This window comes from Salvelinus fontinalis, chromosome 19 (assembly GCF_029448725.1).
Source record: "Salvelinus fontinalis isolate EN_2023a chromosome 19, ASM2944872v1, whole genome shotgun sequence".
NCBI classification, from domain to species: domain Eukaryota; kingdom Metazoa; phylum Chordata; class Actinopteri; order Salmoniformes; family Salmonidae; genus Salvelinus; species Salvelinus fontinalis.
The window spans coordinates 1216090-1232041 of record NC_074683.1 but is presented as its reverse complement, the minus strand read 5'-3'; positions in this window follow the sequence as shown (position 1 = coordinate 1232041).

Here is a 15952-nt window from a genome sequence, read left to right as displayed (position 1 = left end):
TCCTTAAAAGTCGCTAAATGACGTCATCACCTAATTTTCATATTTGGCCATGTGCATGTAATTGTGATGGACGCTGTAGGAGAGAGGAATAACATCGTGGGAGAGACAAAAAGTGAGTAAAAAAACATCCTAAATATGTTTAGAACTACAAATGAACTTTCTGCTGTCGTTTCTTGTTTTTTTTATGTCACAATTCCAACCCTCCTCCAATTTATGACTTCAAAGTCTTTTAGTGATTGGGAGCGGCAAAAGTGACCCAAAAGAGAGACTCGGTTACTTACCTACTTTTTCTTCTACTGTATTATTGACTATGTTTTGTTTATTCCACGTGTAACTCTGTGTTGTTGTATTTGTCGAATTGTTATGCTTTATCTTGGCCAGGTCGCAGTTGCAAATGAGAACTTGTTCTCAACTAGCCTACCTGGTTAAATAAAGGTGAAATATAACAAATATTTCTCCTCCTTCCTCCTCTTCGTCTGAAGAGGAGTTGTAGCAGGTATCGGACCAAGACGCAGCGTAGTTTGTGCTCAACATGATTTAATTAAGACGATAACGCGAACACTTACAAACTATACAAAATATCAAACGTGGCAAACCGAAACAGTCCTCTCTGGTGAAACGAACACAAAGACAGGAAACAACCACCCATAAACCCCAACACAAAACAAGCCACCTAAATATGATTCCCAATCAGAGACAACACAAAACACCTGCCTCTGATTGAGAACCATATTAGGCCAAACATAGAAACAGACAAACTAGACACACAACATAGAATGCCCACCCAGCTCACGTCCTGACCAAACACTAAAATAAGTAAAACACACAAGAACTATGGTCAGAACGTGACAGTACCCCCCTCCTGAGGTGCGGGCTCCTGACTGGCGGGCGGCTCTATCAGCTCCTGACTGGCGGGTGGCTCTATCAGCTCCTGACTGGCTGGCGGCTCTATCGGCTCCTGACTGGCTGGCGGCTCTATCGGCTCCTGACTGGCGGGCGGCACTATCGGCTCCTGACTGGCAGGCGGCTCTATCTGCTCCTGACTGGCAGGCGGCTCTATCTGCTCCTGACTGGCGGGCGGCTCTATCGGCTCCTGACTGACGGACGGCTCTAATGGCTCGGGACAGGCGGGTGGCTCTGACGGCTCGGGACAGGCAGGCAGCTCAGATGCGCTCTTCCGCATAACACGGTGTCTGCCCGTACTCTCGCTCTCCATGGTAAGCCCGGGAAGTTGGTGCAGGTCAACTTAGCCCCCCCCCATACATTTTTGGGGTTTCTTCTCGGGCTTCCAGCCACGCTTCCGTGCTGCCTCCTCATACCACCGCCCCTCGGCTTTAGCTGCCTCCAGCTTTTCACGAGAGCAGCGATATTCTCCAATCTTAGCCCAGTGTCCCTTACCCTCCAGAATTTCCTCCCATGTCCAGGAGTCCTGTGTAATGTGCCGCTGCTGCTGTTGTCGCTGCTGCCCGTTACTACGCTGCTTGGTCCGAGTTTGGTGGGTGGTTCTGTAACGGCAGCCTTCCTCGTCTGAAGAGAAGGTGTAGCAGGGTTCGGACCAAGACGCAGCGTAGTTTGTGCTCAACATGATTTAATTAAGACGATAACGCGAACACTTACAAACTATACAAAATAACAAACGTGGCAAACCGAAACAGTCCTCTCTGGTGAAACGAACACAAAGACAGGAAACAACCACCCACAAACCCCAACACAAAACAAGCCACCTAAATATGATTCCCAATCAGAGACAACACAAAACACCTGCCTCTGATTGAGAACCATATTAGGCCAAACATAGAAACAGACAAACTAGACACACAACATTGAATGCCCACCCAGCTCACGTCCTGACCAAACACTAAAACAAGTAAAACACACAAGAACTATGGTCAGAACGTGACATAACCATAACATATATATACACTGCTCAAAAAAATAAAGGGAACACTAAAATAACACATCTGAATGAATGAAATATTCGTATTCAATTCTTTTTTCTTTACATAGTTGAATGTGCTGACAACAAAATCACACAAAAATTATCAATGGAAATCAAATTTATCAACCCATGGAGGTCTGGATTTGGAGTCACACTCAAAATTAAAGTGGAAAACCACACTACATGCTGATCCAACTTTGATGTAATGTCCTTAAAACAAGTCAAAATGAGGCTCAGTAGTGTGTGTGACCTCCACATGCCTGTATGACCTCCCTACAACGCCTGGGCATACTCCTAATGAGGTGGCGGATGGTCTCCTGAGGGATCTCCTCCCAGACCTTGACTAAAGCATCCGCCAACTCCTGGACAGTCTGTGGTGCAACGTGGCTTTGGTGGATGGAGCGAGACATGATGTCCCAGATGTGCTCAATTGGATTCAGGTCTGGGGAACGGGCGGGCCAGTCCATAGCATCAATGCCTTCCTCTTGCAGGAACTGCTGACACACTCCAGCCACATGAGGTCTAGCATTGTCTTGCATTAAGAGGAACCCAGTGCCAACCGCACCAGCATATGGTCTCACAAGGGGTCTGAGGATCTCATCTCGGTACCTAATGGCAGTCAGGCTACCTCTGGCGAGCACATGGAAGGCTGTGCGGCCCCCCAAAGAAATTCCACCCCACACCATGACTGACCCACCGCCAAACCGGTCATGCTGGAGGATGTTGCAGGCAGCAGAACATTCTCCACGGCGTCTCCAGACTCTGTCACGTCTGTCACGTGCTCAGTGTGAACCTGCTTTCATCTGTGAAGAGCACAGGGCACCAGTGGCGAATTTGCAATCTTGGTGTTCTCTGGCAAATGCCAAATGTCCTGCACGGTGTTGGGCTGTAAGCACAACCCCCACCTGTGGACGTCGGGCCCTCATACCACCCTCATGGAGTCTGTTTCTGACCGTTTGAGCAGACACATGCACATTTGTTGCCTGCTGGAGGTCATTTTGCAGGGCTCTGGCAGTGCTCCTCCTGATCCTCCTTGCACAAAGGCGGAGGTAGCGGTCCTGCTGCTGGGTTGTTGGCCTCCTCCACGTCTCCTGATATACTGGCCTGTCTCCTGGTAGCGCCTCCATGCTCTGGACACTACGCTGACAGACACAGCAAACCTTCTTGCCACAGCTCGCATTGATGTGCCATCCTGGATGAGCTGCACTACCTGAGCCACTTGTGTGGGTTGTAGACTCCGTCTCATGCTACCACTAGAGTGAAAGCACCGCCAGCATTCAAAAGTGACCAAAACATCAGCCAGGAAGCATAGGAACTGAGAAGTGGTCTGTGGTCACCACCTGCAGAACCACTCCTTTATTGGGGGTGTCTTGCTAATTGCCTATAATTTCCACCTGTTGTCTATTCCATTTGCACAACAGCATGTGAAATTTATTGTCAATCAGTGTTGCTTCCTAAGTGGACAGTTTGATTTCACAGAAGTGTGATTGACTTGGAGTTACATTGTGTTGTTTAAGTGTTCCCTTTATTTTTTTGAGCAGTGTATATTTTTTTGTATACATTTTACATTAACAATCTAAATGGCTTAAAAACAGACAATAGAAAAAACTGGCAATGGCCATGTGAGAAAATTATGGTAAATAGTCTTGCCCTAATTCAGGTTAGTTTTTTAAAATGTAATCCAGGGCGGGATCAGCCAGCGGCGGCTTCCCGCATGCGCAATTCATTTGCAGTCTGGACGCGGAGTGGTGAACATCTCCTGCTCTGACTGCAGCTGGGAGGGACTGCTGCCCGAGGACTGTTGATGATTCGTTATTTGAGAAGTGAGACCAAGTTGAGACGTTGGACGAGGTGGATAAGGTATAGTAAAGGCAGTTTATTCAAAGGTAAAGATATCTGGCAAAGCGTGCTGCACGGACTCGTTCGTCCAGTTCTTAGGGAACTATCGGAAAGGAGCCCCGAAACATGGTGTGCAGATCATTTTATACAGTAAATGACGTAGGTATATTCTGGGAGTCTGTTCGTCGGATTGGTCGATCTGGGTCGTGGGTAGTCCTGTTCGGGCCTGGTGTCGACGTTCCATTGGCTCTTAACATTGTTCTTTGTCTTCGAGTCCCGACCTTGAAAAGAATGTGTGTGCGTGTTGTTGTTGCAGGGGCCTGTTCTAGATGTGGGTGTGTGTGTCTGTGGTTGTTATCTGATGAGAGCAGAATGTGTCTGAGAGAAAAGCGGGGGGTGGGTGCATGTTGTGCAAAGTATAGCTTGTGTTGAGAAGTTGTTATAACAAGTTTCCAGTATCTATTACAATTTCTTACAGGACTGAGTGCTTTGGGACGGGGGTGGGGCCCACGGCAGCACCCGCTGCTCGTTGAGAAGAGTAAGAACGATACGTGCTTTCACGTCAGTTTCCAAAAGTCTCCAATAACACCAGAAAAAGTTGCTAGATTTGTCACTAGTCACTTTAAAATGTGTCGCTAAATGGGTCTGAATACTCGCTAAATATAGCGACAAAGTCGCTAAGTTGTCAACACTGGGTTTATTGGAGGGTGGCATCCAACATTGTGGTGCATTACCGCCACCTACTGTACTGGAGTGTAGGCCAGAGACAGCGAGAAACCTAATCCTACCTGCCAGCCCCGTTGCTTAAAAAAAGCTAACAAAATATTTGGGACTATATCAAATGACGTTCTACTCATTATACTCTTTAAACTAATTTCCTGTATCCCCTTCTCCCTCATACCAGATCTCATCCTCTCTCTTTCCCTCCAATAATGACCACACTGTAAAAATACCTGCTCCACGGTCTCTGTTTTCTTGGCTTACTCACATTTTCCTGTTGGATGCTTTCCTATCACATGTAAAGTCTTATTCAACTGGCTGTGTCCCACCCTTAATCTTGTAAATATAGCCTCCTGTCTTCTGTCCCTTCCTGCCGTTCTCCCCTCCCCAACTTTCCTCTGTGCTTGAAATAAATGCCTGCCCTTAGTATCTCTATTCCACTGCTCCTGCCATTTCTCCACCATCACTATCCATATCATGCTTTTTGCCTCTGCCTTGGTCATTGAAACTAGCACATCAACATCCCCACTACTTAGTGCTTGTTTAGCCAATATATCAACTGCCTCGTTCCCCTCCACTCCCACATGAGCTGGGACCATTGTAAATATTATCTGTATACCCATTTGTTTACTCCTGCCATGGGTTTGTAGTACCTCATAAAGCAGGTCTTGTCTGCCAAATGATATAAAGGACTGCACATGAATCAGAGCAAATAACTACTCTTTCTGGCTTATCTTCCTCCACCCACTCACTTCCTTCTACCCCAAGGAACATGAAGACCCCCACCCTCTCCAAGTTTCTCCCATATAACCTCAAGCATACCTCATCTCCCACCTTCCTCCTGGTAAAGAACACTGAGTTTTCTCCACAGAGAACCTGAATCTCCACATTAATGCCCACCGCTCTACCTCATCAATTGCTTCCTGTACCTTCCTGACTATATGTGGCACATTTCTTCCTCTCTTCCATAAGGCCCCATCATATGCAAATAATGACCTCCCAATATCCGGCTGTACCTGAGAGTAAACATAATTAATCATGATTGAGGACAACAGAGGACTAATCACGCTCCCCTGTGGTGTACCATTATCCACCATGTAGCTACCTGAAAGAGACTTCCTCACCTGGATAGACCTTCCAAACAGGAAATCCTTTATCCAGTTGTACGTTCTTCCTCCTACCCCCATAATATCAAGCTTGATGAACAACCCCTTCTTCCACATCATATCATACGCCTTCTCCACATCAAAAAATGCAGCTTCAACAGTCTCCTTGTTCACCTGAGCCTTCCTGTTCTCTGCTTCTAAGCAGAGCACTGGGTCCATTGTACCCCTACCCTTCCTGAATCCGCTCTGATGTGGAGATACTAACCCCCTGCTCTCCAGGAAGTAAGTTAGCCTCTCCGTTATCATACACTCCATAATTTTACATACATGTGATGTTAAGGCCATTGGCCGATTCCTTGTTGGGTCCTTTCCTCGCTTCCGGATTGGTACCACTACTGTCTCCTTCCAGCTGCCTGGTAGTTTCCCCTCCCACACTCTGTTGTACAACACCAATACCTTATCCAGTGCCTCATCACTAAGATGGGCCAACATAACATATCACACCTCATCTTTCCCAGGTGAAGTTAACCCAGCCTTACCTATTGCCCTTTTCACCTCTGCCATGGTAAATGGTGCATTCAATGCATCATTTACATCCTCCCTCCTATCCAGCAATCCAGGATGCTCCTCTCTTGTTCTCTCTCTCTCCCTCTGCCCCTCTGACAAATGTACAGAGCTATGCACTTGAACAAATGCTTTGGCCATCATCTCTCTCATTAACACTGGATAATCCCACTTCCTTCTGACCCCACTCATTCTGTTAATCATGCCCCACACTTCTCCCACTGGTGTTGCCCTTCCAATGGTGTCACAGAACCGACACCAACATGACCTCTTTGCCTGACGGATAGTTCTCCTCACCAGGGCCTGGGCCTGCTTATACTGAATCAGATGTTGGAAGTTATGTGTCCTTTTTAGTACTGTAAATGCGTTGTTCCTACTCCTCACCATTGCCCCACACTCCTCCGTCCACGACGGGACTGCTTTCCTCCTGCTCCTCCCTGAACTCTTAGGTACTTCTGTGTCTTTCTTTTCCCCAATGCAGTTAAGCCAAAACCACGCCCTGTTATTAGGAGGGGCGTTCTACTATGCTTCCATTGGCTAGCATTTGTTTGCTCGTCACAGGGCTCGCGACAGCTGTTGGCTCGCCACAGGGCTTGCGACAGCTGTTGCCTCACAGCCTGTTGCTTGAGAGACTATTCTGAGGTCCACCCTATCCCCTCAGCCCTCAAATGAAGTGGACACTTCTGATGACGTCTGACGAGTATACACTTGCAGGGCAAGGGGCGAGGGAGGAATAAATCATTTTTAAATGGACCACACTTGGCTGGAAATTCGTCACTCGTTCATCCCGCGATTATTGTTTTTTCAGCCACCGGTGCCTTTTGGGTGCTTTATATGCGTTACATTCAATTATGAGTGTATGTCTACTTATATTAAATATATAATTATTAATATACACCTACTGTATGATAGCTAGCAAATTAATTAGCTAACTAATGTTAGCCTGCCTAGCTGGAACTTCTGAAGAAGGAAACATTTCCAAAAGATAACCAAACAAAAACATATTTACTTTTTACGTAGTAGCAAAATGTCTAACTTATTTGCATTCGTTTTTACTTACACTTGTATGTTGACTTCTCCATTGATGTTGTTTTTAATTTTTCGCAGTCTTTTCTTAGCGGATGTACAATCGTCACGAATTGAATTATGGGGAGCTTCAGACCCGGAGTGAACATAATTGTACACTCGCAACGAGGGCTAATGGGCTTACGTTGCAAACTTCCCTTGCTTGGCTAATCATTTGGACCATCCTCCAAGATGGCGACGGGGCCTTCCATGGTGTCAGCACTAGAGAGGCAGAGTACAACCTCAAATGCAGCAACACCTGGAAGCACCAGGCTGCAGTGGTGCAGAATTTTGGATGCTTCTTCAGCAACTTCCTTGCCACAACACCAGAGATGCGGGCTGAGCTCTTTAAAATAACATCAGGAGGTAATACAGTGCAAACAAAACATTATAAAACCCAACATGAAATGAATGTACTGTTAATGTACGTAAATACATGCATCAGTGTTCATTGTATGTACTCTGAATACCTGTTATGGCTAACATTTCCCTGGAGTTCCTGCAACCCCTGAGGGACAAAGGTCAGCCAAGAGGTAAGTCAGACACAGGTAACATGCCTGTACTCAACAAGTACTTACACTGTTTCACGGACATAATACAACGACTAAAATAGATTGTCATGTTATTTACCAGCATGATTCTAACTATTAGCTACAGCTCATTCCAATCAACAACTTGGGGATCCAAGCTCACCAGTAAAAGGTATGAAGCTTAAACATCAATGTTCAGTACATCTACACTTCATGAATGAATACAGTAAAAGTATTTAGACTGGCATTTGTATTCTGTTTGGGTCATCGTTTTCCATTGTTGTTTTCAAATAATGGTATACGGTATTGTCATTCATATTGAGTGCAGTTGAACAATCCAAATATACAACCTTCATTGTACGTTAGTAGTCGTATCTTAGTAGTTTCCATGTTCACTTGCAGACATGGCCACCTGCTTGGAGGAACAAACAGAGTGTGCTCCTCACCAACAACCTGTGCCCAGTGACAATGATGAGGGTAAGTGTAATAAATACCATTTAAAATAACACAAGCATATTGCTATTACATTGTTATAACTAACTTATTTTTAAGCAGGGTTTCTCACAAACGTATAAACAGTTACAGAGAACCACACACACACCCAAAGACAGATGGCTGGCACAGACCTTTCATAAACACTGATAAGGCAGGAAAGGCCTTGATCAAGAGTGCTTGGGTCTGCATTTCACGAGATAAGACACACACACATACCCAAGGACAGAGGGCTGACGGCGCACACACAAAATCTCCTGCTTAGCTGAACATTTGATAACAAAGAACTTTTGCTATAAGACTCAGAAGGATGACGCCCAGCTCATCAGGACCAATCTGAGAAGACAACAACCTGTCCAGAACCAACCAAAGGACCAGAACTTCCAGACTCAACCTACTTTCTGTGTTGTATAAAATGTCTATGCATTCTGTTATCTGGGCTTTTTCTGGAGGTTCTCTATGAGCCGAAGGAACGAGACCGTATACGCTTGTACCAGATATCTTTACTCATAATTAAACTGTCGCTTGTCATACAATTTATCACCTTGTCTGAATCGATCCTTGACCGGCTCGCCCTTCTCCATATCCAATTATCAACATAAGTGAATTGTACTTCTAAGCAGTTCGCATTCAGCACTGACATTATTTTGTCATGACACATTTTCTGTAATTTTAGTTGTCTGTCACCTAATAATGGGATGAATTACTATACTTTTACATTGCACAACAAATATGTTTACAGACATATCCTCTGAATTATCACCAATTGACCTGGTTGCTGGAATGCTGGATGACATCAAAGGGCTGAGTATTGATGACAACTTTAGTGAGGCAATTTAATGCAATTAAAGGCAATCCATCAAGGCTTGTGTCAGCCATCCATTGCTTTGGGAAGTCTCACATCAGCCCAGCGGCTAACAGCACAGCAGCACTCCGAAGAGCTGCCAGACGACCAGCCCTATGATTCCCTGATAGCCTACAGCTGTTGCCCGTCGTTCCAACAAGGCTGGTACAAAACGGCGTCTCACGACTGGACGACCAAAAGGCCAGAACAGTGGCGCCGAGCACCCATACTGTTCACATGCTAAAAGGAAAAGGCCATCAGAAATTAGACATCACAAGTTGTCTGACTCAGTGTATGCAAATTGTTCTCACACAAAGAGAATAAAGCACACGTGAAGTAAAATGTTCCCTTTGAAGTTCCTACTGTGTGTATTAAGGATTTAGCGAATATGATGTAAAACATAACTAATCCGTCGAATATGCTATGCTACAGCCAAGGGCAAATGTTATTAATCAGTGTGCAATGTGTGTGCAATGATCTGTCACATGATCTCAGTATATATACACCTATTCTGAAAGGCCCCAGAGTCTGCAACACCACTAAGCAAGGGGCATCACCAAGCAAGTGGCACCATGAAGACAAAGGAGCTCCCCAAACAGGTCAGGGACAAAGAAGTACAGTGGAGCAGTACAGATCAGGGTTGGGTTATAAAAAAATATCAGAAACTTTGAAAATTCCATGGAGAACCATTAACCATTAATCCATTATTAAAAAAATTGAAAGAATATGGCACCACAACAAACCTGCCAAGATAGGGCCACCCACCAAACTCACGGACTTGGCAAGGAGGGCATTAACCAAAGAGGCGACAAAGATAACCCTGAATGAGCTGCAAAGCTCCACAGCGGAGATTGGAGTACCCGTCCATGGGACCACTTTAAGCCGTACATTCCACAGAGCTGGGCTTTACAGAAGAATGACCAGAAAAAAAGCCATTGCATAAAGAAAAAATAAGCAAACACGTTTGGTGTTCGCCAAAAGGCATGTGGTAGACTCCCCAAACATATGGAAGAAGGTACTCTGGTCAGATGAGAGTAAAATTGAGCTTTTTGGCTATCAAGGAAAAACGCTGTCTGGTGCAAACGCAACACCTCTCACCACCCCGAGAATACCATCCCCACAGTGAAGCATGGTGGTGGCAGCATCATGCTGTGGGGATGTTTTTCATCGGCAGGGACTGGAAAATTGGTCAGATTTGAAGGAAGGATGGATGGCGCTAAATACAGGGAAATCTGGAGGGAAACCTGTTTCAGTCTTCCAGAGATTTGAGACTGGGACGGAGGTTCAACTTCCAGCAGGACAATGACCCTAAGCATACTGCTAAAGCAACACTTGAGTGGTGTAAAGGGAAACATTTAAATGTCTTGGAATTGCCTAGTCAAAGCCCAGACCTCAATCCAATTGAGAATCTGTGGTATGACTTAAAGATTGCTGTACACCAGCAGTACCCATCCAACTTGAAGGAGCTGGAGCAGTTTTGCCTTGAAGAATGGGCAGAAATCCCAGTGGCTAGATGTACCAAGCTTACAGAGACATACCCCAAAAGACTTGCAGTTGTAAATGCTGCAAAAAGGTGGCTCTACAAATTTTGACTTTGGGGGGTGAATAGTTTTGTTTTTTTGTCTTATTTCTTGTTTGTTCTTCAAAGTGGTAGGCAAAGTGGAAGGCATGTTGTGTAAATCAAATGATACAACCTCCCCAAGAAAGCTATTTTAATTCCAGGTTGTATTCTTTCGCAAGCCGCTGTAAATACTTCACAGAGTTCAAGTAACACATCCCAACATCAACTGTTCAGAGGAGACTATGTGAATCCTGCCTTCATGGTCGAATTGCTGCAAAGAAACCACTACTAAAGGACACCAATAATTAGAAGAAACTTGCTTTGGCCAAGAAACACGAGCAATGGATATTAGACGGGTGGAATTCTGTCCTTTGGTCTGATGAATCTGAATTTGAGCTTTTTGGTTCTAACCTCCATGTGTTTGTGAGACGCAGAGTAGGTGAACGAATGATCTCATGTGTGGTTCCCGCCGTGAAGCATGGAGGAGGAGGTGTGATGGTGTGGGGGTGCTTTGCTTGTGACACTGTGATTTACTTAGAATTCAAGGTAAACTTAACCAGCATGGCTACCATAGCATTCTGCAGTGATACGCCATCCCATCTGGTTTGGGTTTAGTGGGACTATCATTTGTTTTTCAACAGGACAATGACCCAACACACCTCCAGGCTGTGTAAGGGCTATTTGACCAAGAAGTAGAGCAATGGAGTGCTGCATCAGATGACTTGGCCTCCACAGTCACCTGACCTCAACCCAATTGAGATGGTTTGGGATGAGTTGGACCGCGGAGTGAAGGAAAAGTAGCCAACAAGTGCTCAGCATATGTGGGAACTCCTTCAAGACTGTTGGAAAAGCATTCCTCATGAAGCTAGTTGAGAGAATGCCAAGAGTGTGCAAAGCTGCCATCAAGGCATAGGGTGCTACTTTGAAGATTCTCAAATATTACATATATTTTGATTTGTTTAACACTTTTTTGGTTACTACATGTTTCCATATGTGTTATTTCATAGTTTTGATGTCTTCATTATTATTCTACAATGTAGAAAATACTAAATATAAAGAGAAACCCATGGCTTTAGAAGCTTCTGATAGGCTTATTGACATAATTTGAGTCAATCGGAGGTGTACCTGTGGATGTATTTCAAGGCCTACCTTCAAACCCAGTGCCTCTTTGCTTGACATCATGGGAAAATCAAAAGAAATCAGCCAAGACCTCAGACAAAAAAATTGTAGACCTCCACAAATCTGGTTCATCCTTGGGAGCAATTTCCAAACGCCTTTTGTTATTTTTTGTGTGAAGATGCAGTCTTGTTTTGCTTGAAATGAGAACATTTGTGATAGGCCTACTTTTATTTATGATTAGGCTGCATATTTATTTTTAACTCATTTAATGTGTCTGCATTGAAAATGTACAATAAATATTGTTGAAATGTTATTGAAATGTAGTACTTTGTTTATTAGCTATACATATACAAGAACTACATATGCCCCCAAATCATAGTGCATGTTTGACATTTAAATTTACAATTGGCTCATTCATCCCCCTCCTCTCCCCTGTAACTATTCCCCAGGTCGTTGCTGCAAATGAGAACCTGTTCTCAGTCAACTTACCTGGTAAAATAACGGTAAAATAAATAAATAAATAAAAAAATGGTTTGGACCTTTGGGGGGAGAAAATGTTAGTCACTGGACCTCTTTGAATTCAAATTGGTCTAAAGGGTCTGGGAAATAAAGTTATAGATTGGCGTATATCCACTTTTGGTAAAGGTACGGGACTTGACTTACCCCTAACCAATAAAATGACAAACGCTTTTGAGATTTCCTCCATCCCGGTAATACATTTTGAAACAAATCCCATGCCCTGTTAAATAGAACCAATGAAATGTTGAACATGTAGAGACTTGTTAACTAAACTTAGGGCTACAATTTATTGTACTCCCGATGGAGTTTTCATTGATATCCCAAATTATGAAGTTCTAAACCGATTCGTGAGTAGACAAAATTGAACCACTCCCCGAGAAGGAGTCGGAAACTGTCTATCCTGTCTCAGGTGCCAGACCTGTTATATACAAAGCACTCCATCTACAGTGGACTGATAGACAATGCCAGCCCAGTTATAATGCATGTTGATCCCAGAAAGTTTTTATTCCCATCTGAATTGGCCAATGTATTTCATACATTTGACGCATTACATGTTCATTTAAAAATAATAGACGTTTAAAACCTCTTGGCGCACGGATCCCTTTAAAGGGATCATTTTCGTAAACAACCGCTGAATTGCAGAGCGCCAAATTCAAAAATAATTACTAAAAATATTTATTTTCATGAAATCACAAGTGAAATATACCAAAACACAGCTTAGCTTGTTGTTAATCCACCTATCGTGTCAGATTTTGAAAATATGCTTTACAGCGAAAGCAATCCAAGCGTTTGTGAGTTTATCGATCACTAGACAAAACATTACGAACAGCTAGCAGCAATATAGATTGGTCACGAAAGCCAGAAAAGCAATAAAATTAATCGCTTACCTTTGATGATCTTCGGATGTTTGCACTCACGAGACTCCCAGTTACACAATAAATGTTCCTTTTGTTCGATAAAGATTATTTTTATATCAAAAAAACTCCATTTGTTTGGGGCGTTATGTTCAGTATCCCACAGCCTTAGGCATGTCATCAAGGGTTGACGAAAATTCCAAATAGTATCCGTAAAGTTCGTAGAAACATGTCAAACGTTTTTAATAATCAATCCTCAGGTTGTTTTTAACATTAGTAATGGATAATATTTCAACCGGACTGTAAACTATTCAATAAAGGAGAGAAAGAAAATGTTGAGCTATCAGTGTCGCGCGCATGAACTAATGGAAGGACATCCCTCTATCCACCAATGCGATTTGATAAATCTCGCTCATTTTTCAGAATAAAAGCTTGAAACTATGTCTAAAGACTGTTCACACCCTGAGGAAGCCATAGGAAAAGGAATCTGGTTGATATCCCTTTAAATGGACGAAAGGCATGCAATGGAACAGTGATTTTTCAAAATAAGAGTCACTTCCGGGTTGGATTTCCTAAGGTTTTCGCCTGCAAAATCAGTTCTGTTATACTCACAGACAATATTTTGACAGTTTTGGAAACTTTAGAGTGTTTTCTATCCTACTCTGTCAATTATATGCATATTCTAGCATCTGGACCTGAGAAATAGGCCATTTATATTGGGAACGTTATTTTTCCAAACATAAAAATTCTGCCTCCTAGCGTCAAGAAGTTAATAAGTTTGAAGCAGAAAGTGAATATCCAACAGAAATTGGTAATAAATATAACATTGTTAGGGTAGACTAAAATGAAAACAATGCCTTCCAATATGGAGAAAGTTATCATATTGTTTTGTTTTTAAACCTTACAATAGGGGTAAAAGCAGAGCATTGTTTGAGAGTGATCCGTGAGTATTAGCAGTAGTGATTGGGAGATTTGTTAAACAGGTTTAATATTTTGACTAGTTGATGTCACAGGGACAGTCAGTACAGAACATATGTCAATGTCACAGGTCAAAATGATAAGACTACAAGAAAGTGGCTCTGGGATTGTTTACTTTAGAAGTTGCCTATTCCGGTTAACGGGACACTGTGTCTCAAGTATGATTCTGGAAACTCATGGTTTTATAAAGGCTTCCTGCCCAAGATGCAGTAAGATCGATTAAGATTAATACATTTTTGGACTGATTAAAATGTAGCATAGTTAAAACTAAGTACATGTTTATTTAATTCTTCCAGGACTGATGGAATATTTGCTACAAAGTTTTTTTGACATGTTTACCAATGATTCTGTATCCTGGGGCAGGTGCCTTTGGAGAGAAGTTATTGAGACTGTGTACTTTACAGTATAAAGGTACCCCGATCCGGTTGTTATGGGAGCTCCTAAATTAAGTAAGGCCATTTTGTTTGTTTTTACCCTACGTTTTACCACACACGCCAGCACCCACACATAACCCACCTGTTATTAATATTTATTCGTGGTGTTAATACCGTGTTTGATTTATTGTGTACGGGTCTTTTTATTTAGATTTTAGTGGGTTTAGGGTTGCACCTTAAAGGGCACAGAAATTACATTTTCTGAAGTATCTATTGTCCGAGTTTTGGTTGCACACGTAAATTCTCTTGATAACCCAATGTTAACCTGGTACACAAAATGTTTGGAATGTTTGAAATGTCTTTGAATAATGAGTCTGAGGTACAAGGAAAGAAAAGGGAAAGAAACGCTCACTTAATGGGGTTGAATGACCTCTGACCACTGTTCTGACTTTCTTGTGAGCCCTGATCACCCTCACTAGAAAGGATAGAGATATTGGGTGATATTTAAATGTAATATGTAAACGCTGATAATTAGGAAGAAGTTTATAATTGATCAATAGTCATATTGTGATTTGGACCACAAGAAAGAGAGAGAGAGCGCTGCCCCTGAATGAGGGAAACCTGTCTCTCGTCTATTTTACTATTACCTTATGGGATACAATTATTTCCCTTTGGAGTCATCAAGAGTTGTAATTCTAATTTAATGTGTTATTCCAATTCGTAAATTTTTTATTTAACCTGCACTGTTGTGTTTTTGGGACCCATGAATCACGATGTGAGTCATGTGTCCAAAGGGGGAATTACCAGTCCCCTGGGGCCCTTTGGTAAATATGCAAATTGATTTTGTTCACATGCCTGCCTGTAAAAGGAAAAAATAAATGTAGGGGATTTTGGAGAAAAAAAATATTTTTTTCTCACTTTCTTACAAATAGCTAGTAATGTCTCTGTACTACAGAATGTAGCAGATTGTTGGGTTTGTGGATTGTTACTAGATAGTGCTGAGACTATGCCATGTGAACCAGGTAATCTTATAGACAGAGAGCTCCATTGAGTAAAGGATAAGGTGTTTTATATGAAGAAGTTTGTTGTTTTGTTTTTGTCTTGCTTCAATACAAATCTCACTAGATTGTGTCTAATGGATGGTCGGGATTTCTCCCTAGGGATTAGCCCTCTAACTCCCTGACCCTGTAACTCTGTGGTGAGATCGCCAAGATGATAGGGGAGTATAAGCCAATTTGCAAAAATGGTTTCAACTGTGTGTTGTTATTCTTTTTGACATTTGCCTTAGACATTTGTATTAAGAATTTTGGTATAAGTAATAATTTGTCATACAGTGAATAGTTTGTCTGGATTTCCTTAATCAGAAATGACCTAAACTAAACTGTTGTTCTGGTCTGTCCGCTCTCGAGGTAATTGCGAAGGTGACAACCGATGGTATCTACAGTAGA